This window comes from Cygnus olor, chromosome 5, assembly GCF_009769625.2.
Source record: "Cygnus olor isolate bCygOlo1 chromosome 5, bCygOlo1.pri.v2, whole genome shotgun sequence".
Taxonomy (NCBI): Eukaryota; Metazoa; Chordata; class Aves; order Anseriformes; family Anatidae; genus Cygnus; species Cygnus olor.
In genome coordinates this window covers 20,816,150-20,843,915 of record NC_049173.1, presented here as the reverse complement: position 1 = coordinate 20,843,915, position 27,766 = coordinate 20,816,150, and the positions used below count along the sequence as shown (strand labels likewise).

General features: G+C 37.1%; 1 long non-coding RNA gene across 1 annotated transcript; it reads left to right on the top strand.

Moving 5' to 3' along the window:
• The first annotated feature begins 790 nt into the window (after positions 1 to 790).
• LOC121070983 lies at positions 791 to 5,624 on the top strand. Its single transcript, XR_005820327.1, has 3 exons — positions 791 to 2,236; positions 3,947 to 3,996; positions 5,572 to 5,624. It is a non-coding gene; the product is annotated as an uncharacterized LOC121070983 (long non-coding RNA).
• The last annotated feature ends 22,142 nt before the right edge of the window (positions 5,625 to 27,766 follow it).

Sequence of the window (27,766 nt, the reverse complement as noted above, 5' to 3'; positions counted from 1 at the left end):
AAGAAGCATCTCCAAGCTGTAGACAGGACGAGTCATATTGTGCCTTCTGTATAAAAAGCCCCAGACCTTTACAACACTACAGAAGTTCTGAGGCCAGAAAGTTGCTGACACTTCTCTCAAGCATGTTGAGTATCAAGCCTTGCATCAGACCAAGGTTTGTTTCCCAACTCTCCTCCAATGGAAATATTCCAGCTCAGAAAAAATTCCAGCTCAGAATATATAACCTCCGTGCAAGGATGTCTTGACATCCATGTAGAGGATTAATGGCATATAATTTACTGTCTAACTCCAGATCTAATCCTTCATTCATGACAGCAAGGCTTGCAGGAGCAACCTTTCTTTTGGTTCATAATGCTCCCTGGTAGCTCACACATACACAGCTGTGTGCGTGAAGTGGAAAGCAGTGAGGGCTCCCCTACATCTCCCTCCTCTTCTCCCAAAACCTGAGTGGTACTCCTGATTGCATCTTTACTCTGCTTTGAACTGCCCCCATCAGTGGGAGTGTTCATCTGTGTGTTTGCTGCTCTTATCTTTCTGCCCCTACGTATATATTTTTTCCATCTGTGAATGCATTAATGTGGGAGGATGTTTCCTTGCTCCACCCACCCCTGCTGCCCGACACCTACTATCCTTCAATTCCTCCTCTATCTACATAATGATGGAAGGGAAGAAACGGAGGAGGTCACTAAAGAGCAGCTGCCTTTCATCTCCTTCCTATCTTTCAGGGAAAGAGATGTTCACATTAAGTATGTTGCTGTATTTTTGTTGCAAATTCCTCATCTCCGATTTTTCCATCTTTTACAGTGTCAGAGAGATTGTAACTATGATCAAGGCCTCTCTTGTTCTCCTTCTGCATTCAAATGCATGCTGAGATTTGGGCAATTGCTGCCCTGTTTTCATTTCCACCATTGACTCCTTCTGTTTGGAAGCTCACTTCAGCTATCTGGAATGCTATGACATTACTGAGCTGGATAAGAAATAGGAATGGAAGTGAGTAGGAAGAAGTGAAGGTCAGGAGTACACCCTAACATACTATTCTGCCATCCACTCTCCCTGCAATGCCTTATGAGCACCTGACCTGCTCAAGCTGTCACACCTGAACTCCTGGTCTGCTTCCCAGCTCCTTGCTCACTGGCAGTGCTCAGCAGTGCCACGGAGAAGCATTAGGGAAGTTTGAGCTCGACTTACCCTGCACATGAGAACCCCGTGAAGCTGAAAACACCACAAGCTAAGGCTGACAGAGACTAGCTTTTTACTAAATTGCCTGGAGAATGCACACACAGCTGTGAAACCTGCTGCGTGCACACAGCCTGAACTGTCTCACGGGAAGGTGTGCTGTGGAAGGAAGGATGTGGTGGGAACATGTCTGGTGGGTGTGCAGCTGCTTGAACCTCATGCTGGGAAGCAGAGCTGTGCTCAGGAGCATTAACCCAGACCACTGGAGCTCCTGGTGGCAAGTCCAGACAGGCCACTCACTCTTTGCCTACAATGACTCAGTATTTTTGATACCCCAGGGAAGCGGAAAAGGAACAGTACTATAAGAATGTCCACAGCCTGGAAAAACTGGGCACGATCTCACAGTTCTTGTGAGGGTAGCAGGGTCCACAGAGGGTGCGGATGGCCTAAGCAAGTGGCTGTTGAGGTGGGTTTGTAGTCTTGTCTGCTTCTGAATGGTGGATCCAGTACTGGTTCCAAGGAGGGGCTGCATGCAGGGCCCTGCAGGCCTCACAGCAGTCAGCACTCCAGCAGGGCAGCTCTTCTGAACAGGGCTGCTTGGGGATCGTGCCTTCATGGTTTTCAGAGCTGCACTTCACTTGCTGGAGCTGGTGCCCAAGGCACAGTGATGCCTGGACACTGGGGGCTCCAGGGAGGATGCCACTGCCTGGGACCCGGGGCCATGGGTTAGGCTGGGCCTCTCCTGCAGGGGGTGTTCTGGTTGAGGCCCTGAATCACAGGGAGAGGAGAAAGAAGGGAATATTTAGAGGGTCTTTGTGGAAAATATGCAGAGACAGAAGCAGAGCCATACAAAATACAGGAAGGACAGTAGAAGCTGTAGTCATGTGGGCAGCAGAGGGCAACTGCCACCGGAAACCTGGGTGTGTTAGGGAAACCTGATCCTGTGAGGTGAGGGTGGCAAGCAGGGAAGGCAAGGTGGTGTCTCCTCAGTCCTTACAGTAAGAAGGCAATGTTTCAGCAGAAGTAGACTTATCTAGAAGGTCACCTGGCTACATGGCTGGTATCGCAGGCTCTAATTTTGCTTCTATGATATCCTAATTTATTAGATGTGTTTTGAGAAGGAAGCGAGAGGTCTCATCTTAGCTAAATTATTCTCTGTTTCTCTGCAGAAAGATATATTAATTTTCCATTCCACACTGTTGGTGAAAAGTATCTTGGTAATTTTCCGTATGAAAGGGGCAATATAAACGTATTGGATTTTTATTATTGTTGTTATCATAATTGTTATCAGTATTAATCTTGCAGAAGAGGAAGCCAGTAGTAAATGTATAGGTAGAACAGGGAGGCTGTTTGCCATGCAGAAATCCAATGCAAATGAAAGCATGTGCAAAAGAAAAAATATTATTACAAGAATAACAATCTAACGTTAACATGCTGCTGCCAAACTGTACTCTCCATGAATTAATCTTTCATTTCATCTCTGGATTTACCACAGCTGTTGTGTTGGGAATACCCTTATGACTGAATTGAGATCCTTTTACTCTCATTCCTCATGCTATGACATAATAAACACTTTTATTGCCCAAGCTTCCTCAGTGTGTATATTATTAGGAATCACAGAGTTTGTCTTAGAGATGACTGCAGGAAATCAATAAGAAGAAACATCTTTTAAAAGTACAGGGACCTGAAGGATTTTCATACAACTAACCAATGTATATATTAAGTGTTGTCACAGTAAATAAATAAATTAAATTAATAAATATCTGCCAGTCTTTAGTGCCTTAGAAATGAAAATTTCTGCATTTTCACTTTTATGTTCTCTCCAAATATTTTCCTAGAATAACTCAACTCATACTGCGTTAGAAAAGCTTTGATTAGCTACTGATATTGACTGATAGGAAGTACTGTTTGAATCAAACATAAATAGGAGCTTGGAAATACTTCTGAAAAATAGCAAATTTCCGCTGCCTGGCTTGTGAAAGTCTCTAAAGCCTTGTCCACTAATACCGGAGTATAAAGGAATTTCAGAGTTAGTTCTCTGTATTCTTCAAGTTCCTGTAAATAGTGTTAAAAATTTTACTCCATGAGTGGGACACTGGCAGCTGTACTTCATGATTTTTTTCAACATTATGTTTTTCATTGCCTTTATTTTTCCCCAGATGATATTAGAGTGCCAAGAAATTACATTTTTCCCCCTTATGCTATTTATCATGCTTATTCAATATATAGTAGTTCTTTCAATTTGCTAGCCAAAATAGCTATTCCTTTCCTCTCTTCCCCTCCTCTTGGCTCCTCAGAATTCATGAAAGAAATGTTTGTACAATTTAGAAATGAAATTCTGGCATTTGTTTTGTCTTACGCACTTATTAATGTAAATGAAACCATCATTTTAAAGAATCATGAAAATCAAAATGCTTTCTCTAGAAAATGTCAGAATAACTATTGCCTGGAAGTCAGGGGCTTACAAATGATGAGAAAGAAATCCTTATACATCTCCTGAGAAAATGTCTGTTGTTGTCTTTAAAAGTAGGTAAGAGGTCTCCGTGGCTTGTGAATTAAATCTGACTGACTGAGATTTCCAGTAAAATTTAATCATGGGAAGGAGTTGTGATGTAGATTCTGTAGGTGAAATTATGTCTAGGATGAAATTAAGAGTAGAGCTGGAATTATGCTTTATAAAAGATTTAGGCAGGCTGTAAGATGTTACTGTCCTTGGACCATATCTGATGTCTCAGCACTGCTGCCTTGACAGATCTGTCCATCTTTGCAGAGGCATGGTGCTGCAGTGACAGAAACAATCCTGTCAGTGAACACTAACAAGTAAGTTTCTGTATTGTTTGGCTTTATTCAAGTAATAGGCTGTGCCAATCCAGGATAGCGGGACTGAAGGCAGGGTAAGGAGTGCTTCCACCAGCTGCTTGTTTGAAATATCGTGAGATATGCGGACCTAGACTGGCAGAGGGAAAACAAGGGTTAGGCAGCTCTCTCCTCCATTTCCTGAAGATTGAAAGTCTGTTTACATCCCAAACACTGATAATATATTTGCAATTATTTTTTTTTGAGCTGATCAAATTTTTTATATATTTTTAGTCAGTTAATGTTCTTCAATGATTATTTATGTCAGCACCTTGCCAATATGTTGCTTATAACAGGCAGCACCTTTGTTTTTCTCCATTTGCTGCTCTAGTCAGGTAGCTGTTCAGTTCTGTCACATAGTGTATTTCTGTTTCCATTACGAAAGATCATAGTTTACTGTGAAACCTTTTTGTCACTATTCAAAGTGAATTTCTCACAATCATAGAATGGAACTAACCTATTAAATAAATTCCTGCTTGAGTGCAGACCCCAAGATTAAGCATTTTGCTTGCCCAGCTTAAAAAAAAATCTTTCCCTTTAGCTCTTTAATGTGAATTATTTTTCTGGGAATACACTTTACTATCCTGATATCTCTTATTTGGCTATTTTATTGAAAGAGCTCAACAGTAAAAGCAAAGACATGTATGCCTACAACACAGACAATAACACGTCATAGACAGTTCCTAAGTCTATTAATTTCATACACATATTGCCTCTTTCACTAACTTTCTCCTTCAGGAAAAGACAAACATACAACAACAAAAAACACAAACATAAAAAAAAACAAACCAACAAACAAAAAACAAACCAAAACAAAAAACAAAACAACAAACAAGCAAACAAAACAAAACAAAACAAAAAAACGCAACCAGCAGTCTCCAATAAATAAAACTTCTTGAATAAAAACTTCTTGAAATAAAACTTCTAACTGAATTCACTTGCAAGTGAAGACTAAAACTAACATCTGTAAAGGCTTTGATGTAAAATAAATATATGTTTGAAAGTTGTCTTATGAGACAGAAACAGAAAGGCCATTTAAGAGCATGCTAGAGCATCTTTTCTTCCCCTGTCTCTTCTGTAATGTGAATAGTTTGTCTCATATGATTTGGGAACACTCTACTCTTTCCCTGATGTTAATTACTATATTAATACACTAAAAACGGTTAGAGGGGAGCTTACCTGGGTAAGCTGCTCAAAATGATTTCCAAGCAGTTCTTTCAATTCAGATGCTTCTGTCTTCTCTCTAAACTCCACTGCTCCTATTCATTCTTACTCTCCTCAATGCATGTCTTTGCTGAGCATGCAGAAGGAAGAGAAGCTAGGGATTTATAGCACAGTTCATTCTTCAGCAAGTGGGAATCAATATTCAGGAAACAAGGCCTGCCCTACCCTGATAACCATAAACCTCCCATCTATCACCGGGCACCTCAGGGAAACTCACAAATCACTGGGACATCCTGTCCTGGATTCTTCCCCTTTCCTTGTTTAAGCTTAGTTGAGTGCACTGTGTGACTCTTCCTTCATTGTTTTGCTTCTTAGGTCTTAATGAGAAATGAGGAAACATAAAGCACAAAGGAGGCCCTTGCTTTGGTAAGTCTAGTAACACTCCAGTATGCTTCAAAAGTCTGAATGATTGGTTTGTTATCTGTCTGTACCTCTTTGCAAGAGGTATTTTTAGCCATGTCTGTGATGGTTCTTAATGAACTGTTTAGCATGCTCTTAAGATCCAGAAAGTACATTAATGTGTTCAAAACTATCTTTTGGTCCCACTGGCAAATTAGTCCCCAGTTGGCTGTGGTCCAACAGCTGTTAGAGAAATTCAAGGCTTCAGCTGCACACCTGATGGCAATATGGGGAGACAGAAACAAAGCCTCCTGCTCCAGGTGCAGAGAGTTTGCAAAAGGACTTAAAAAGGAAGGCATGGACACAACAATACTTGCTGCTTGGACAACTTCTTCCAGGATATGGGTGAGAGTGCTGACCTAAGGCTTATCCTGTCTTGACATTATATGTTAGTAGATAGACAAAGACTGCAGCTCCAAATGGAGTGGGGCTGAAGAGGAGTGCCAGAGGAAGAGGTGGACAGCCCCAAGAATTCTATCCTGGCAGGTTCTTCTCTGGGCCACATCTGGTAGTTTCAGTATAAAGCTTTGCCTATGCCTAGGCTTAGGTTTAGATTTATTTTTGGGGGAAGAGAAAAACTAGGATCTCCACATGCAGTGGAACTGAAAAAGTGTTTTTGGAGGAAAGAGTTGATACTTAAGCCACAGCCCAGAAGGTGTTGATTGGAACCATTCTTGATGCAGTCCAATCTATCCTTTAGCATTTGCTTTACAACTCCACCCCACCTGCAGCTCTCAGTTTGTCTCTCAGCTAATGCTAACCCTAACTCTTAGGATGAGCTGAGGCTTAGTCTGAAGTCTAAATCCCTTATCTAGAGTAAGAAGTTATCAGAATGCCTTTTTGGTACAGTCTACCCTACTTCTGTTTGTCCCCCGCATCTCACTGTACCTGGAACTCTAGGCTTTGTCTCGCTCCTAGTCTTAATTCTAATCTTAACCTAAGTGTTAGGGTAGGCTGAAGTTTAGCCTGAGATCCCTTTTTGTATTCGTGAGGAAGCAGCTGTCCTGAGAGAAGTTTTAGTGTAGCCTGTTATTTCTTTTTTTGGACCCACTCTACCTAGAGCTCTAGGCTTTGTCTCTCTGTTACTCATAACCCTCGTGCTCCCTAGACAGTTTTTATGGCTTTCAGGAAATAGACTTACTCCTCTTTTCTAAATGTTATCTTGATTTTATTCAGCATTTGTCCACCATGTTTCTTTGTTCTATTCCTCAGATAGGGATCAAGTGTAATAGTTGCCTAAGAATCCACATCTGTTCTGCAGTCTTACTCCTTATTGTGGTTTCCCATTTTCTCAACATCTACTATATAATGCATTCTCTGGATGGATATCACCTTTTTGCAATGATGTTTTCATCTTATTCTTTATTGTTGTCCTTTAATCAAGCATACATGCAAGTGTGGCCATGAATACCACTATATTTGGTTAAAGTGAAATGGCTTTCAGAGCTATTTTTGTTTTCTTTATGCTCCTCCATATAATCCCACAGATGTCTTATGTAATTACATGTCATACTTCATGTTTTCCTACCCTGCTTAGCCACTTTAGTCACATCCTGTTCTTGAGCATTGTACTTCCAGGAACTTTAGTCCAGACTGGGTAAGATTTGAAATATTGTATGTCATGTCGCATGTTAATATAAAGAAGTAAAAACTTGTCATAAATACCAACATCCTTTGATATAAAGTCAGATTTCTGACAAAGAAAATGACAGATTATTTGCAAGCATCTTGGGCACAGGCCTGGAACAGGTGGTGTCTGATTGTGTTTCCTCTAGTGATAGGACTAGAGGGAATGGCCTCAAGTTGTGCCGGGAGAGATTTAGGTTGGAAATTCTGAGACATCTTTTCTCAGAAAGAGTAGTCAGGCATTGGAACGGGTTGCCCAGGGAGGTGATGGAGTCACTATCCCCAGGGGTGTTTACAGAAAGGTTGGATTTGGTCCTTAGGGACATGGTTTAATGGATGACATTGGTAGTAGGGGGATGGTTGGACCAGATGATCTTGGAGGTCTTTTCCAACCCTAATGGTTCTGTGATTCTGTGGCATGACTCTTTAATGCAGCCTTTTTCTCCACCAATAGTGTGGGTCTGTTTCTCTGAGTTGCTTATGATTATTTTTAAACAGCAATTGTATATTGAATGCATTAAACTTGTCATATTTTTAAAAGCCCAAAAGACAAATTTGTCAGCAAATTACTGTGAGGGGTGATGGAAGGGGAAGCGTGTTACTAAAACAGTGAGTGTCACTTGTGGTGTCAATGGGCCTAATATACGTGTAAGAATATTTTAGCATTCTGACTACATTCATCAGTATTTGATCCCCAGGCAAGTTAATCCGTGGGATCTTAAGTTTGGGTTTGCTTGTGAAGACATGGATTTGATATATTTCACTAGGGCTTCTTAAAGCCTTATTGCTCAAATTAAAGGGTTTGTGTGATTAACTGATTGACCTTCCATTTTACTAAAGAAATCTCTTTTTTAAGAAGAAAATTTTGAATCCTTGAACTTCAGAGGTCATGAGAGCAAAAGATACATTAGATCTTCATTAATAGTATTTCATTCTGTAAAATCTAATAACTGGTAAATTATTCTGGTAGCTGCCTTCTTATTTGCAAATTCAGAGGTAGCAATACTTTAAGAACACAGCAACATAAAAGCTTTTTTTTTTTTTCACAAACATATTCCTTTAATTCTTTGGGCTAAAAATCTCTTAATACAGTCCCTATATGCTTTTACCATACTTATTGAAGTTCAGAGACAGTTCTTCACATTTAGTACTGTGGCCCCAGGATCTGTCTTGGTGGTAAGGATTTCCTTATTACTTGCAGGTGCCATTATAGTATGAATTCAGTTTTCTCCTACTTCTGGCTTTGGTCCAGAGACAATAAACGATGAAGCTCTTCTCTCTGAAAAGCAAAACAATTATACTTCATTTTTGTTAGTTTCTGTAACTGTCTCCTGGCAAGATTCTCTGTAGTCTGTGGCCTATCTATTTAAGGAAAATGAACAAGTATTGGACTAGATTGCTTTTTAAATCCTAGCCTGGAGCGTGCAATTTGTTTACATTTTGAGGTCTTCCCTATACAACTACTCTGCCATATAACTCATAGTTACACAATCAAAAGATCACTAGTTACTGTTAGAGTCACTTATTCTGGAGGCTTTTCACTCATCAGAAAGTTTCCTTCTCTAACAAATCTGGTTGAATTAATGCAGCTTAGTAGGTTTCTAGAAGATATAACACTATTTCTGCAATATATTTCATCTGCTTTAGTCAAGTTCAGAAGTTTTCAAACTTTAGTATGATACGTATCTCAGTGAGTCAAAACTTGTGTTGGTTATATGAGAGTTGGAAGGTCATGTTGTTGTGGATTTTCTGCATAATTTCTACCTAGTTTCTTTAAAAAGTGAAAAACAAATCAAATTTCTTAAGGGTATTACTTGCTGACCTTCATGCCCATAACTGGAAAAAAAAAATTTCTTCAGAAGGAAGAAGAGATTCTTCCCAGAAGTTTGGATAGTACTTCAGGAAACATTTATAAAATATCAATGCACTTATTTTTGTTTTGCTTAGAAATGATTAAACATCAAATTAGCCAGCCTGAAATTTATAAAAGGTGGCACATTTTTTCACACACATATATATTCCATCAGTAGTACTTCAAAGGTTTGAAGTTAATGACCTGGAAGAAAAAGATCTGTGTGATCAGGAAAAGTGGACAGGTTACATTCTGTAGTTTCTCTCTATTACGATTTCAGGATAGACATTCAAATGGCACTTGGGTAACAAACTCCTACTGACTTTCAGTGAAAGTGAAGTGCCTAAATGCTACTTCTGTCTTTGAAATTCTAGCATGTAGCTCAGTTTCAGAATGCCTGAGCTTGATTTGTCAACATACTTATAAGACAAAGAAGGAATTCTAAATTTTATTCTGCTTTGAGTAGTAATTGTAAAAAATGATATTAAAGAACATTGGTACCATGCTGAACCAGGAGAAGGCCAGAACAGCTATTCTTTTGACATCTCCTAAATAGAGTGAAAAAGATATAGGACAATGGGAAAAAAAAATGCTGACTTTCTCAAAAGAAACAGAAAAAAGATTTATTTCCCCTGAAACTACTGACAAATTCTCTCTTGTAAGCCTCTGGGAGTGCAAGTAAAAACATTGTGAACGGTTTCGTGCTTCTTCTTAGGTTCCGGGAATGAAAACCATATTTTTTTTCCTTCTCTGAAACTTGAGCAAGGTATGTACATTTTCCTTGTTTATTTTTTCCATGAGAAACAAATTTCATGTATGTCCGTTCACTGGATATCATAGAAATAGGTCTGAAATGTTTCAAACCTTCCTAACTCTTCCCTCTTTGTTTTAAAAATTTCTTTTGTTTGCCTTCTTCCGTGACCTATGTCATCATATATGCTAAGAAACTGAATCCTCAAAAGAACGTTAATTAATAAGACTTTAAAGTACAGTCTTGATTGAAAATCAGTAAATATCAAACCTTCATTTGTGGAAATAAAATTTTAATACTTGTCTTACTTAAATGAATTCTGAATTCTAGCTTCCCAAATAGCACTTTTCCTGTCATCACTTTTCTAAATACTATTTCAGAGCAGTGTCAGAAGAGTGCATGCAAGATTCAACATACATTCACAGATACACTAATAGATAGTTTAAAAAATCAGTTAATTTCAAAATCTTATGTTGGTTATGATGATTATCTAGGTTATGTTCAGATTGGACTACTGTTCCTGCCTGCATTATTTTAAATATTTTTCATGCAAGTTCAACAGTCATCCGTAGACTTATGGTACCTGTTTTGTGGAATGCAAACACCCTGTATTCTTGGATGGAGTAACTTTAGCCGTTAAGTAAAGAAAACCTTATTGTGTGGTCTTTGCATGGATTGAGTTTGTGTGACTATGAAAGATGAATGAAGAGAGAAGGGTTAAGTAAATAACCTTTGAAGATAACACTTGCTCTTGGACTGTGTATATCAACATGATACAATTACCAGATTTTATTCACTGTTGGCTGAAGTTTGTGATACGTAATTTAAACAGATCACATTTGCATAACATACAAGCAGGGGGTTCTTTCAAATAGTCTCTGAAGGGAGTGTTCTGTCTGTGTGTCTACCTGAGATGCACCAGTAGTGTTTAATGTTACTGTTTCTAGTTTTTTTCCTACATACCTTCTGATAGTCTTTTAAAGGTACTTCCAATACTTTAATCTCAGTTGAATTGATCGACCTATAATCCAAACCTGATCAGAATTAGAAAAATGTCAACTATATACTCTTAGAATCTTAATGGAGTTTTCAAAACCTTAGTTTGGATTTTCACTCAGCCTGGAGCTGATTTTCTAGTTAGCTATCAGGCCTGTCTTTTGAAGTGAATGGCTCTTGAGTGAGTTCCAAGCAAATCTGTTTGTGTATAGGCCACAGTCCAAAAGACCAAGCAAGAAAGTCTGAAGACAGACAGAAGGCAGTTTTGGATACAAATAGTTAGAAATTTTCTGAAGAGCTGTTTTTTTTCTCCAACTATATGTAAAGACAAGAGACTAAGAAACGTTCTTCATCACAAAAAAAGCTGATATCTGATAAATATGAGCTCTTCTGTTTTATACAGGAGAGTTTGAGTAGTAAATGGAACAGGAACTTTTGTCTTTTTCTTTCACATGAGGAACTGACCCACTCCAGGTGATTCCTGATGAAGAATGGGAAAATAACTTTCGGGGTACAGAAATCCATTTCTATTCCTGAAGTCATTTTCCAGACAGTGAGTCTGTAAGTCAACTAGCTAAATTTCACGTCAGGTTTTAATTGTAGTTAAATTTCTAAAGAAGAACACCTAACTGAATAAGAATTTAAAAAATCCTCTCCATATTGAACCCTAACAAAAGAAACTGTTTATTTCACAGTCTTCCTTTGTATTGTCAGACATCTGATCCTTGGAGCCAGGCAGTAACAATATGTGAGAAATAACCCAACAGTAGTTGTTTTCTCTATTGCTAACAAGTGCGCATTGGTGTAATTCATATGATTGACACATAGTAACACCCCTTTCTCTATAAAAGCTGCAGTTTTGCTTTAATTATTTAATTTTCAAACCAATACTTATTTCATAATATATTAGTGTTTTCTTGTAAGCAGTAAAGTGAATGCTTATGTATTAACTCTGACAAGGATAAAATTAAGTGATTGTAAGTAAACCTTTGTTGTAGGCTGGACTGCTTTTATTTGTCCACTGTTCTGAATATCCTGTAAAACATAACATCCTGCTGTTTTTGAAAACATAAAAATCTCCTTAATATGGGAATGAAGAGATTAAACATCACCGAAATATATGGTATCTTGTCTTCAGTGAAATCCTATTCATCTGCCCTGTGAAGATTGTTTTTGACAACTGATACTCCTTGTTGCTGCCTTTTTTTTATTTCCTGGGGATTTTCATTCTGTCAAACGTTAAAAAGACTCCTTTTTGTTCACTTTAATGGCCAGTAGGGGAGATTAAAGCTCTTTGTCATCTAAAAAGGAGCACAGTTTTCAGCCCTGGGTCAAGCTGTCTTGTTTATTTTCGCACTTCAAATCCAGTAGGGTCAGATATCTTTTCTGTCTTTGGGTTATAGACTCCTTTTTGAGGCTATCCTGTTTCTCTTCTTTCTAACTTCTGAAATGTAGATGCTACTCAAGAAAGCCATTTAAGGAAGAGGCAGCACTGTCTGTGTTTCAGCCTAGGAAGCAAATAGGAGGATCAGGATCTTTTTCCTAATTAAAGGTAATGGAGTAGGTGGATTTTCAGTTCACAAGAAAATTAAATTTAGTTATTCAGTTCACATGAAAATTACTATTTGTAAGCCCATTTCAGAACCCTGATTATAGAATACTATGATCTACATATTTTCAAATGCTTTTTAAAAAATACAAGTTACTTGTTAGTAAGTTACTGTTAGGTCTTTTTTCTTCAGAGCCCCATAGCAGAAACTTCCTTGTATTAACAGAAAATATGCATTTGAAGAACACTTTACATTATTATCAGATCAATTCCAACTTTTAAAAACTGTAGAAAAGTACAGCTTTGTGCAGTGTAATAACTTATTTAATGAAAAATAAGTTCACAAAGAAGTGCATCTAGTTCTGAAGAAGCTACATGCATAAGGTTTTCCATCTAATTGCTACAAAAATTTTCCTTTGATAGATTATTCCCTTTCATAAATTTACTATTTAGAGTATTTTCATTCCGTCTTTGCTTGTTTTCTGATTCAAGTCCAAAATCTGTGAGCTGGGTTAACTTACCCTGGTAGAAGACATCTAGTCTGCAAACAGATCTCACATGGTTTATTCTGCCTTTGCCTGAGAGTAGTCTGTGGGGTTTTCTATAAAAGTTGTCTTATCTTATTTACCTTTATTACTGTTTCTGAATATGAACAGACAGTAGACTGTTCCACATGGTGAACAGTCTGGGGAGGCTTAACTCTCTCAGGCACACAATCACAATTTTGTTGTTTTGCCAACAGAATTGTTTGGATTGGTATTGAACTGTCCACTGTCATGGAAAAAAGAATGACACCTTAGTAAGCAGTTCAAGGCCAAAACTGTCCACTGTCTTGAGTTTATGGAGTGCCTTGCCCAATGGGGAAATAACCAGACAATCCTCTGCTATATCTAAAAAGGGAATAATGTTATCTAGTATAATTTTCTGCAGTAATCCAGACCACGGAAAATTCGTCAAGTAAGTGTTATTCAAGTTACAGTGGTTGAACTAAACCTTTCATGGTAAAGAAACCCAAGAGCTAACTCATTCACTCGATCTCATCTCCCTTCTTGGGTCCCATTCTCCAACTAGGATGATAGAGGAAACACTATCTGCAATCCTGATCCTTTTGTCTTTTTGAGGGAAACAAAAGTTCTTTTTGATATTTCAGAGTCTTCTCTGTGTATGGAAGTCATTCATACTGAGCATATTCATGAGATAACTAATTTGCTTTCTGCCATCTCATTTTGCAAGTCCGTTTTACAATTATGCTGTGTTACAGAAGTTAAAATCTTCTATGAAGTTTGTTCATTTCTTATGTACACCCACCATAGAATATACAGGACTATTTCTGTCACTCTCAAGTTTGAACAAGTGTATTTGTTTATTTTTTTCATGTGGCTTTTCCATCTAGTGTTTGTTCTGTCTCCTTGCATTTATTTTTAATTTTCACTTGTTCTATTTTTCACTACATGATTTTTGTATCAGAAGCCTTTCCTTTCTGTTTTTTTTGAAGCCTTCACCCCAACGTGTCTTTTCTGAGGAACCTGAACCCAGCAACATTTGAGCTCAAGTAATGTTCTGTGTCTTAAAGGAGCATCAATTGCTCTTGGGAAGGGTTTTGTGATACTGCAAAACTAATAAACCCATACAGTTCTTTCTCAATATTATTTGGGATTTACTTAAACAGCACCAAAACTTCTTTTTTGGTCCGAAGACATTTCAGACAACTTTGCATTGTTCCCTGGCACAAGTGTATAAGTTGATGGGTTGGAGACACAAAACAATTAGATGCATCATAGAGTAAAGAAACAGCAAAAGTTATGATGTAGTTTTGATAGTAATTGATCATTTGACTAATTATGTACTATTTTAGCAAAACGAAATGTAACTTCATGTACTCCTGGGAGATTTTGCTGTAAGAAGTGACTAAGCTGCCCAGGAAGAGAAATGAATGCTTTGGTTATATAAGAAATTCAGTAACTTATTACTGCATGTGGTATGCCCTTCTTGACTCACTGCTTGCTTATTGATTATGTACCAGCAATGCTATCCTGTTGCTAAAGAGTTGTGGATTAGGAAGGTCTATTTTTTTAAGTTTATGAGGATTGGTTAGGGACAAAAATTTAAAATAAATGAATTTAATCCAGGTATTTTCTCCCTTTCATTCTAGAGTAGGGTATGAAAAATTTATACATGTTATTCCACTCTTCCCCTTTTTAATTCACTGTTTTTGTGACAATGAGGTGAGCAACTTACTTTCCTTTCCACTGCTAATATGTAAAGTAACTAAAATAACAACTTCCTGGTTTAGACTTTGTCTTGAGAGAATGCTGTTGCTCAGGAGAATTCTCTCTAAAGATAATTTAAACTAACAGATTGAATTTTGTACATGGTACAAGCTATGGGAACTAGGGTAAAAAGGTAGTGGTTCAACCCAGAAGTTAGCTTTTCTGCCTAGCATAAGCCCTTTGATTATAGGGGAAGTTGAAAATGGCTAGCATTTCTATCTGTCCTAAAGTCAAATTCATTGATGTTAGAAAGACAAAGAGATTACTGAGGAAATGAGAAAGGGATGACAACCAGTAAGAAATTCTGTAAAGGATTTACATAACCACACATTTTAGAATTAATATAGGAAAGTTTAGTCAGAAGTAGGGGGGGGGAAGGAAAAAGACTATAGTTTCTAAAACATGGATGGTCATGGTTCATTATCTATGACAGACCAACCAAACCAAAACAAAAAACCTATCCCCAGACCAACAAAACCCACCAGAACACGGAAACAACAAAAAATGCCCCTGAGAATGCATTATCTGATTTTGTTTAAAGTCAGTTAGTTTATGGCTCTCAGCAAGACAATTCAGTGTTAACTCCATTTACTTCGGAGGAGATATGGCATTTTACCTATACTGAGGATGTGGCATGCTGCCTTCTCTGAATCTGTATTATCTTTCGTGAGCATAATAAGGGAAAAGATGAACTCTTATGTGTTACCATGATGGATGTCATTAGTTTCACACAACAGCTGCTGAACATCTGATGCATTAGTTGTGCTAACTATGGGATAGGAGGAATTGCTATAGGTTCTTTAAACCTTATAATAAATTTGCTGTCACAGAGTGAGTTAGCTGTCAGATTTATTTAGTCATGACAGCAAAGGCCCATTGCCTTTAACAAGAACTTTGGGATTTTGTCCATAGTAAACCTAGGAGACCTAGCAGTTGTCTTGAACTGCCTAAGAAACCATTTTCTTCTTTATGGTCTTCTCAAAATAAATTCTGTCCTTTCTTTCTCCTGCTGGTGATTCATCTTTTCTATAAAGAGAGACAATGATGTTTTTATTACTCTCCTACATAGAGTTTCTAAAGCAACTATCTGCCCCTCTCTCTCTCTGCTTCTCTTTTAAGTGACAAGACCACCAAATCTAAACACCTTATAATTTATTTATATTTAAGGTAAAATTAAAAGGATTTTTTTATGTATGTCTAAGATAAATACTTTACCTAGGTTTATTGGAATGTTAGAAAGTCAATAAAAGCTGTGAACTGTGTTAAACAAAGGTGATTTTGTATCAGGTAGTCTAAACTACTGTATTTACTTTTCTTCCCTTATTTTGTTCAGTCTTTTCAGGTTTTTAAGGTCTGTTAAAATATAAGCCAGTGAGTCCTGGAAATGGAATTACTCAATTTTGTCACAGACAATGCAGGGCAAGCATACTGAAGCATAGCTTTCAACTTGGTATCTGTTGCTGACATAGCATTCAGTTGTGACTGGAAGGGGTATCTTAATGAAAAGAAGCTTAGTCTTACAGATCATGAGATTTCAGAAGCTTATTTTAGGACTGAAAGAAATAGTGTCAAACAGTTTGATCAGTGCTAAAGCATTTTAAACTCCACCGTCTTTTTAGGTTCAGTGACTCCAGTGTTCTGAAATGCTAAAAATATTCTTATGGCCAAAATATTGTTCTGAGAAGGACCTAAATTTCAGTGTCAGCTTTATCATGTGACCATTATCCACTGTCTGTTAGTCTTTGAAGATAAATGGAAACTATATTTCAACAATGTTGTGTTCCTGCATTTCAGAACTTCAGTATTTCTTTGCTGTGACACTTCTTGTTGAATAACTGAAATAAGTGGGAGACTTTCTAATGTGTGTTTTTTAACTGAAATACTATTTTTTTTGGGGGGGGAAGGGAATCTCTAAATATGGATTTTTTTATTTATTAAAAATAGATAAATATAAAATATTTGAACAGTTAACTATTTTTTTCCTCAGACATTGTTTCAGTTAAAAACATCTTGTGAATATTCAAAATAAAGCTCTTTTTTACTATGATAAAAAGTGTTTGCTAAACATTGGTGCAAATCTGAGTTAACATTTTATTAATCAGCTTTCAGGAGAAAAGTTTCAAATTTATACAACAAACACAATGTCACAAAGGGATATTTTCATATGGTAAAATGTAAGAGAGCTTTAAAACTGTGTGGTTTATTTTAACAATCTGTGAAAGAAGACAGCTTAGAATTAAAAACAATATAAATGCTTAAAGGATTAAGTGTGGTGACGCAATCTTTCCACTCCCTTGTTATGACAGATCTGCAAGGAAAATTTGAATGGAAAACTAAAAAAAGGTAGACCCATCAGGTTGATAATGGAAGACAATTTGAATGTAAATGTAGGCAGCCAGAATGTGTTGGATTAAAAATTGGTGAAGAAATCTGACCGTTGTTGTACCATTTCCAAGTGTCATTCCTTGGTAACTGAATCTATAAGCAGCTACTGTGCCTCCTCCTTGAAGCAGTAGTTTGGAGACAGAAGAAAAGTAAGAAAGAGAGGATGAGGCTTAATTAAGCTCACTGTCTTGGGAGATGGGGCTGCATGCTAGCAAATAACATATGACTAATCTGAGGAAGAGGGTGAATATGAATTTCAGGAAGCAGCACTCCACATTGCTGTGACAGCAGAAGATTACTGTGTCCACATATTACACCATGTGGCAATCTGTCTTAGCAGGGCTTCAAATGGCAGAGGACACTACTTGGTTTTAGAGTATTAAAACAATCAATGCCCGGACAAACCTTAGTATCCATACAGTGCCTAGAGACTCATTCTGTTTAGGTGTCTGCTGTTCCTTGGCACCAAAACACTTATAGCAGAAGAAATGAAGTCCACATGTCAGTGGATTTTTTTATCCTAAAGTGATGATTATCAATTTCCATTGGCATTAGTGAAATAGTTTTAAAGAAAAAAATCTAATTGCACTGACTAACTTCATGTGAGATCCCCACCCCACAAGCTTCATGTGAACTCAGATTTGGGCATCCACTCTTCGTCTGATTTCTATTGTAAGTAGACCTGGTCTCAGTGATCTTTGCTGTGTCTGACTTGATAGAAATTCCTGAACTAGTCTTGGATCTGACTTGTCACCTTGCTTACGTGTGATGATTTCTAGACTGTCAATTGACCTGTTTACCCTCACCACCACTGCTTTCTTAAACCTGTTTGGGGAATATGGGGCTATGCTCTTGATGGAGAGAAGGGTGCTCTACCAGCATTGTGGCTTCTTTGGGCTCCTTGTAACTTGTGGAACAGCACCAATCTTGCTGCACTACAGAAGGAGGTACCTTTGTCTCCATAGGTATTTCTCTTTGGAAATATCAAATCTATTTGGAGGCAGCCTATTATCTCAGTTGAAAGTATTTTATAATACCACAGTTTTCTATACTGCTACTTGTTTCACATATTGCAGGACTACTTTGAAGTATGTCCTTGAATGAATGTGACATTTAGTAGCCTGTTAAGAATGTGCAGATTTATCATAGATCTTGTTGTGCTGTGGCTAATATGTTACTGGTACAGCATGGCTCAAAGTATTAGCAAATAATTTTTTTCATGAAACAGAGTGCTAGATATACTATCATGAGACTGAGATGAACAGGACAGGCTCTGTGCTTGCACAATCATGTAGGTGATGTGTAGGGATGGACAAGGTGATAGACTAAATACTCTAGGTTAGGCTTTAAGAAGGTTGTGTAGCATAGTACTGAAACTGGCCAGGAAAAAATCAAATTTTAATTAACTGTATGAAGTGCTTAACTAAAATGAAATATCAAAACCTCAAATTCAAATTGATATCATAACAAGAGTAATTTTACATGCATCCTTGGTCTGAACACACCCATGCTTATGAGCATATATTCTCATACTTAGATACATAAAATTGTACACAGAATGTGGCGTGTCACTTACTAAGTAATGTTAGCAGTTTCCTGTACAGCTTTTCAACATGGATTTAAAGTTGTTGAATTGCTGTAACTGTTTTTTAAAGTATGCTCCAGCACCTAAAAGTTTTTGACATATCCATTTTCTCTATATCTCTTTCTATTCTTTCACTCCAATCTTATCTATCTTGTAGAAGTGTTTATAAAGGCAAGAAGTTGAATAACTATAACTTAGTAACTTCTTTCTTTGTTAAAGAACAGGCCTCTTCAGAAAAGCACAGTTTCTTTCACATTGCTTACTGATTCATCATCAATACTCTTAAGCATTTGTTTTAGAGGGTAGATTACAATAGAAACAGCTAGTTACTGTTGATTTTTAGAAAGGCACTGAAATGCAAATGCTAGCTACAAAGTAGTAGAAAGTCTTTAGAATCAAGTCTTAGAATCTCTTGATTCACTCTTCATACAACCAGCTCTTTGTGCTTTGGAATGACTAATCTCAGATTTATATCTAGGCAGAAGCTGACATTCATAGTCAAAAGCTTTGTAGGAACCATAGGGTATTTAGTCGCTTGGAGAGCAACTTTTTACATGGGCCGATAGTGATGGGACAAAGAAGAGTGTTTTTAAACTAAAAGAGGGGAGATAGAGATTAGGTGTTAGGAGGGAATTCTTTACTATGAGGGTGGTGAGGCACTGGCACAGGTTGCCCAGAGAAGTTGTGGATGCCCCATCCCTGGTGGTGTTTAAGGTCAGGTTGGATGGGGCCCTGGGCAACCTGATCGAGTGGGTGGCATCCCTACCCATGGTAGGGGTGTAGGAACTAGATGGTCTATAAGGTCCCTTCCAACTCAAGCTGTTACATGGTTTGATTATAGAATTTACCCTCATTTAGTGAAAACACTGTCTTTAGTGACTACGGTGCCTCTCCAGTAGCTGTAGGGTCTTTATGACTTGCAATCTTGTTAGCTAGATTCAAACAGCAAAGAAACAAAAACTAGAAAATTTCAATAACTATTAAGCATTAAGAGTATTCAGTTAATAATGCTATTTGTAAACAAAGCATGCATAGTGAAGCTATATCTTCATGGACAGTTATCACTCTTCTACCTTTTTCATGTTTGCAATGTTAGGTATTTAATAGCTGTGTTCCTAAGATGACAGTTGAGAACATCAAAGTAAACTTGTCCACAAAACGGTTTCTTCTTAATGTTATTGGTCATGTTTTGGTACAACCTACAGAGTACAAATCATATTGGAACTCACTGTCCTGTTTGTTAAACCTCTTGTTATGACTCTAATCCATGACCATGATGAATATTGCACTACTCTTCTGATTTCTTTCTATATTGATACTTCCACTTCTGGCCACTTCCACTTCACACAGGAAGGTGATCAATAAGCAGGTTCTTGAAAATGTGAATGGCACCTTAAAATTTGATTTTTGTGTCTAAATAAGTAGGAAGAACTTAAATCCATCTTGTGTTTCTAGACTTCAGAAGTTTCATAGGTGGAAAAAGAAGGCAAGCTCCATGAGATAGGGTCTGAACAGAAATGACAAAAAGTGGAATTTTTCTTGTATATTATCCTCCTATATATATATATATATAAATTTATTGCTCTTTCATTACAGATCTCTAAATATCTTCTATGGGATCTGACATTCTGAAGAATGGCCTAATATTATATGTGAAATCGTTTTTTAGGAAATTAGTTTATCAGACTAGTAGGAAAAATTAGGAAACATTTGTGGAAAGAAGCCTTTCAGGCAAGAAAATTAGTGGGTAGAAAGTAAGTTATTTTCTTGATGTACCCAATTATAAGAGATGTATTCTATTCTTATATTGTTTTTATATCGTTCCTTCTTCACTGAGTATATGCTGAGTCTATATACAGTGGCTGTGCATACATGAATAGGTAAAGGGTATGGAGAGGAAAACATCATTCAATTTTAAAGGCTGAAGATTTTTTCCTTTTCTGATCAGTACTCTGAGGGAAAAAGTCTCACTACAGCTTCATTATTTTAAAAGTAACCCTAAACCCTTCAGAATGGCATTATGAAGTTTCTAATGCATGTCATACATCTTGTTCTTCTTGCAATACAGAGGAAAAAAGGAACAGAGAAAGCGGAAAGCTGAATTATTCCTATATATTTTTCTAGCAGGGAGGTAGTTGAAAAACAAGTGGTAATAAGAAAGTTTCTACGCTGCCCTACGTGTAGGATGTAATCACTGGGAAGGTTAAAGTTTTAGGTAACTAATTTTGAACTAGATTAGGTTACTATTTTCTCATCATTAATGAATTTCTTCACTCTGTTCTTTACCTTTGTTCCTTAGATTGTAGTCTTACATTTGTTTTCTATATTTCCTATTCTGTGACAGATTTTTTTTGCACGTGTTCTCACACATGAAGGTTTTTGTGTGCTGGTAACGAATTCTCTCAGTGGGGATAGGCATAGTTCTGCTTTCTTCTGACATACCAGCCTAGGAACTATAGCTTGCTGCAGAGACTTGTGGATTTCCATTCAGTCAATCCAAGACTATTCTACTCTGGCAAGTAATAACTAACCGTTCTCTGTTCTTCTGAGTAGGCTACTAACAATCAGTGAACAAAAATTCTTTTTTCACATAATTGCTCCATGAAATAGTAAATGATTCGCATATATCACCTGATTTGTGTAATTATATTGAGCTTCATTAATCAAAGTGACTGACAAGCACAGGTACTTCTTGATTCCCTTATTTTTTTGTGTTGCCTGACTTTGTGTCTTGAAGTACATCTGAGAAGAAAGCTAAAGCATGGCTAAGGCCCTGAGGAAAAAGTATCAGAATATGAGTGAGACTTTTGGAAATGGCACACACATATATGCACATATATGTGTGCATATGTGCGTATAAACACGGGAAAAACATATATAGCAATAGTTTCTGTTGTCTTAGGGCACACATTTTAACAGCTTGACAGTGTTTGAAGCTTAAATCAGTTTTTTTGAGGACCATCTCTATTTATTAGCATGTCACCATGATTAAATGCCATAATAATGAAACAGATGGATTTTTTCAAGAGAAATTGACTACACTTCCTTGGGGCAGGCTTCTTAGGTATCTCTCAGCTTGTCTGCTTTCCCTTGACTGCTAACAATAATACACTAAAAGCATGGGGAGAGCAGAACAACATTTATATTATTCAGGTTCTAATGTTAGAAGGAAGTGGTCTTCCATAGGCTTTAAAGATGAGAAACAATTTGCTGCTCCAGATTTTTCAGACAAGCCAGTGGCAAGCAAATCAGGGACAGAGGCAATGCTGATTGATGTTAAGGAGAACATCAGCACAGCATTGCCAACTGTCTGGAAAATAGCAGGACATGGGAAAATAGCAGGACATGAAGCCTAGTAGTAGGTGCAAGGGAAAAACAAATAAGCAAACAAAAATGTCCAATACCCCTGTGAAACTGTGGCACTACTAATATGAGAGGCCACAGGGTATCTAGCATGAGAGAAATGCAGACACAGGAATTGCTTTTCTCATCTTGGCTACAAATTAGCTGATTTAATTTCAATAGATGATTTTATATCCCATCTATTTTGAATATTGAGGTGCTTTATGATCATATTCGACTTCCACACAGACAGCAAAACTGCAAACAGGTTACCTTCCAGAGTAAATAAGACATTAAACAAAACCCTATATGCCTTCACCTATTTATTGATGTAGTACCTTTTGCATGTATGTGGAAACAACCTGTCCATGCTCCTTTTTGTAGGCACTTAACAATTTGGGTCAACTAAAGGAGAAATAAGACTTAAGAAGTACAATGTACTTATGGTACTCCTACAACAAATCTTGAAAGTACCCCTAGCTTAGGGATTTCCATAAATTATGGATGATCCTACAAAAGTGGTTGAGACTTCATTAAAATTTGCAGTTGATTTATAGGTTGTAAAATAAGATAGAGATCCTAAGTATCAATATTCAGGATAAATTTAGTTTTTGTTTTATGACTGTTTACCCTAGGCAGAACTGTATCCAGAGAACAGCAAAGTGATGCATATTAAATTTATCATTTTAGCAATTAACTTTATCAACAAAGTTTGTGATGGTTTGGGGAAAAAAGAAAGCCGGAGAAAACAAGATGATATGGTGATCCAAGAGCAGTCCTGAGTGAAAAAGACTTCCTGATAAGTCACTTTAATATTTGATTTAATAAGATTAGTTTGTATCTCCAATGTTGGAGAGCTCAGTTAACTCTGTCCTGAGTTCAAATTACAGTAGAACATGACATTTTTAAATATAATAGGATATTCTAAAACGTCATTTGTCATTGGCATGTATGGGGCAGTTTGCTCTCTGTCAGTGGGTGTGTGGAGACAGCTGAAGTAAAACTGTCTTTATCACTGGAACCGTCCAACTTGATAAACTGGTCAGATTAATAGCAGATGCAAATAGTGGTAATCAGGAAATAATTATTCTGCATTAAGAATAAATTACTTTGATAATCAAATCAAAAACAGTTCTTGTAGGCAAGAAGAACTAAAAAAAAGACAACCCCCCAAACAAACAAAAAAAAAAAAACCACGATTAATGCTTAGTAATCAGGAAAAAAATATATATATTGTGTAAGATACTTTGCAAAGTCTATCCTGGCCAAATCACAAAGTTGCACTATAATTATCTGTTTTCATTATTTAGCCAATGACCCATTTCAGTCCTTTCATTGATAAAGTCAAAGTATGTGTTTATTTAATTTGAGAGCTAGTTCTGACCCTTTATACATAAAGTGGAGATCCAACAGGTGGAAACTGTTTTGTTCTCCTTTACCTGGAATTTTGGGAAGAAAAGGTGAAAGTGGGTAAAGGAAAGATGGATGGTGAAAGGGACCTGATTTTTTTCTGGCTGTGTTACTGCTGGTGCTGGTGCCTGGCAATACTATTGATGATAAACACAGAAATAAAGAACAGATCAAGCAGAGCCTTGCCTGCTTCATTACTGCCTTCAGCACTCTCAGATCTTTCCGACAATATGCACCTCACTCAGCAAAATTCTTCAAAGCATTAAGTGTTTTTATATAATCTCAGAAATGAAAAGGCAATCAAACCAGTAGGGCTTGACTATAAAAGAGCAATTCCTGAAAAAAATATTTTTTGTAAGGTTTAGACAATGGCACGTTTTGGTCATTTGTATCCATTTGGCTCTAATCGTAACTACTTGGGTAGGTCAGATTGTGTAAGTGGGGTAAATAAAGCTTACACCACACACTGTTAGCCTAACAGCTGAAGGCACATTGAACTTCTGCGCTGAAATGTCTCATCCATCCAGACAGCACAAGTGTTTTCTGGTGAGTAATCCCATGAAAGGGAATGGGTCAGCTCTGGTGCTTACACTTGTGCATGTGCTTAAGTGTTTTGATAGTTTGAAAATGAGGTATGAAATACCATTATAGGATCCAATGGGAACTAAGAAGTAATGCAAAGACAATAGAAAACTGATGAAAGTAACAAAAAAAATGCTGAAATGCAGATTATGAATTATCTTGGTATACAATGAATTAGATTGGGGTAAGGTTATATTTAGGCATGTGTGAAAGAAGCCACTCAAAGCCAAATAAATATAATTAGTCTAAATAAAAAATGGCTTTACAGAACATCAAATCTGATCTTGGGTTAAAAAGCTGCTGCTCTTAGCAGTCTGATTCAACTTGATGAAAGCTTCAATCATGCAAGAGATTTGGGGGCTGGAGATCACTACCCACCCAAGAACTTTATTAGGTAGAGGCAAACGTTTTTTATTTGTATCCAAATAATTGGCCCTGTGATACAGGATACAAAAGTCTCTTTATCTAGTAGCCAGTTGCTGGAGTCAGCTGAGGTTTCTGTCAGCATTTTTCCTTAGCGTCATTGTTTCCTTAACTCTATATTTCTATCAAGTGGTTTTCTTATTTCATTCATTAGCATATTCTTTGCTTTGTTTCCTCCTCATGATCTTTATCCTTTTGCTGTGTGAATGTGTATGTGTATTTGCTGCGTTTGGTAGCGTTTTTGCTCCCTGCTGGGACACATAATTGTTAGTTGGCAGATGAATGCTGGCATACAGAATCATTACTCTGAACTTTTCATGAGCCCAATTAGCATACCACAGTGGTACAGGGGGTTCCACTCTAGTGAACCCCCTGAGCCACTCTTCACCCACGTGCAAATTTGCAAGGAGCATGGCATAATTATAGCTTTGCATAATTATAAATCATTTTGTTTATGGAAGATTAATTCAAGAGATGCTATTACCATATGCAAGAGGTTACCTTTGCAATGGGAAGCAGACAAATGTTTATGAAGGTGTGTTGTATGGGTTTGGTAAATATTTGCCAGAAGATGAATATGTATAATTCCCAATGTGTAGTGCAGAGAATATTCTGAGGTAGTAATCAATCTTGGTGACATGATAGGACTAATGACATTTCACTTGCTATGAGCTGTAAAGGCAAACTCTATTCCAGGCGGGTCTTGTGCTGCAAATATAGAGATTATTTAAAAACATGCGCCAGATCCAGGTGCAAAGTGGTATAGCTCCATTAAGTCATGGAACTATGCTAGTTTGTGCTTCCTGTGAATGCAACTAGTTAATTGTATCTTAGTAAAATTCCTATCAGTCTATAGGATATGGGGAACAATCCTTCTCTTGAATTTTAGTTATGTAATTTGTGTTATAATTAATGGTCAGATGTGATATGAGAGAATTCATAGTGGGGACTGATTCTTCTCTTACACCATTAAACCAGGCATTGAAATCAATACATCATAGTTTGTTCTCACGTGTGTTGGTGAGAACTAAAAGATTTCACATTTCTTGTGATGTCAGTAGATATCCAGTGAGCTAAATATTACATTAATATCTATTTTGTTCTATGCATCTTAATTTGGTTCATTTTGATACATTTAGTTGCTTCATTTAGCCTCTGCAGTATCTTTTACCTTCCTTCTTAAGGAAACAGAGCTTAAGATACCACAAGGAAAGAATGTATTTATGTATTTGTACATATGACTCTCAGCCTTACCCTGTTAAATCTGGAATCTATTCAATTCAGTCAGACACAGGCTGTCAATCCCAGAAGACTATTGTGCTATACCTCTCATAAAAGGTGTCCATACAGAGGAAAGAGCTTGTTAGTGCTTATAGTAAGACAAAAACTTCAGCATGACCTCAGCCTTTATTGGACAACAGAGAATCAATGTAGAGGTGGGGAAAAGAACAAAGTGCTGTAAATACCTCAACTGTTGGATAAATGCTGGCCAGAGTTTGTTTCACGATCATTTTCCCCTTTTATGGAATTTTCTGGTGTATAATAAGATGAATGTTGGAACACTTGCTGCAGTAAAATCATGTTTCTCTCACATGTACTGTATATCTGGTAACAACTTATTTCCTAATGCTGTTTGGTATGGCTGGTAAACAGGAAGACTAAGTCCTTAGGAAACCAGTCTTCAAGTTTCTGTGGGGTAATAGACTGAATATAGAGGCAAGAATTAGACATCTTTCATTGTATGTAAACACAAAGCCTTACTCAAGTTCAGTCATCCCTAGAAATCTCCTAATTGTTAATAGTATTCTAGTAATTGTCTGCTCACCAAGTGATGTCATGATAGTAAATCACTCTTTTGAGGCAGTTCTTATGTTTTGACCCTAAACGTGGTCTTGTTTCATCATGTCAGCGTGGAGACACAACTAGACACGGAAACTAACAAAAGCTTTTTAAAGACTCAGTAGTCTTTCATGTAAGAAAGAAGGATGACCTGTTTACATGCAGTTTGGTGGCCAAATAGAAGGTTAAGATATATTGTAAGTCAACAGTAATGCTATATTTTTCAGTGGAGATATACAAAGTAGAGATAATTAGAACTGAAAACATGCATGAAATATTTGCTGTTAGACTTTTTTTAGAACTGAAAGGTTTAAGTTCATTGCATGTTTTTCAAATTTTCTTTCACAAAACGAGACTGAGAAGGAAAACTTCTTGTGATTTCACATAAACTACTTTTGATATATTGACCTGTTCAAAATTTTGAAAACCAAACAGCCCCTAAACATGTTTTTCTTTATTTCCTAGAATTGCTGATTAACTCAAGAAACTAGTCTACATGACTGTCTATGAGATTAAATAAATAAAAATCAATAAAATATGGTAGATAGAGGAAAAATATGGGAGGAACTGTGATTTAAGCTCTTTCTTCTTTGTTGGCTTGTCACAATAAATAATGATGTACCAAGGTGTGCTCAAAATTTTTTTTAACAGACTGTAAGCTCTTGGAAGAATATACATGCTATCTATAATACTCCTGGTGGAGCTGTAGTCTGGTCACTCCTTTTCGTTTGTTTTCTTGCTTTTGACCTTTTCAAACAAATTGTGTCATATTCTAGTGATTTCGCTGTAAATGTTTACTCTGTAGAGGCTTTAAACAACTTTGCTGATTCTAGAACACAGATCAAGAATGACTGAGGCAGTCAGTGACCTTATCCAAGCTCTGCAGGTGAAACGAGAAAAAGATCCCATCTACCTTGATGTGCTTCTGACATGTTGCACTGAACCAGTCTTAATAGAGGAGCACTATCAGAAGTTTTAATTACTCACACAGTGAATTGTTTTGATAGCCTTATGGAGAGGGCATTTCTTCCCTTTATTCTTCCTGTGTGCAATTAACTCTTAACTTTCAGAGATACCACTGTTGGAGTAATTACTCTTTTCCTTGCATCAGTGTTTGCATTCTGAAACTTCTTTGGCTGAAAGAGAACAGTTTAATTTAAACTTAGGTAATCCTGTGAAGTCATAAAAGATCACAGTAATGCAGGGAGAAGCATTTGAAGTATTAAAACAAAATGTCACAGTTCAGGGGAAGATGGTCTACTCCATGCTTTCGATATCCCTGCTGATTGCCCTTCACTGAGGCTGTGGTGAGAATTAAAATAATACAGACGATTTGCATTGAAGTTAGTGCCCAGACATTTCCTTTAGTTGTCAGGAATGAGTATGCTGACTGACATCGTTTAAGACAGCAAGTCCTATGAAATACATTACTGCTGACCTGAGTTGTCAGGTGTTACACCAAAAATGGATCAATGTTTGTGAATATGAAAAGGTCATACCA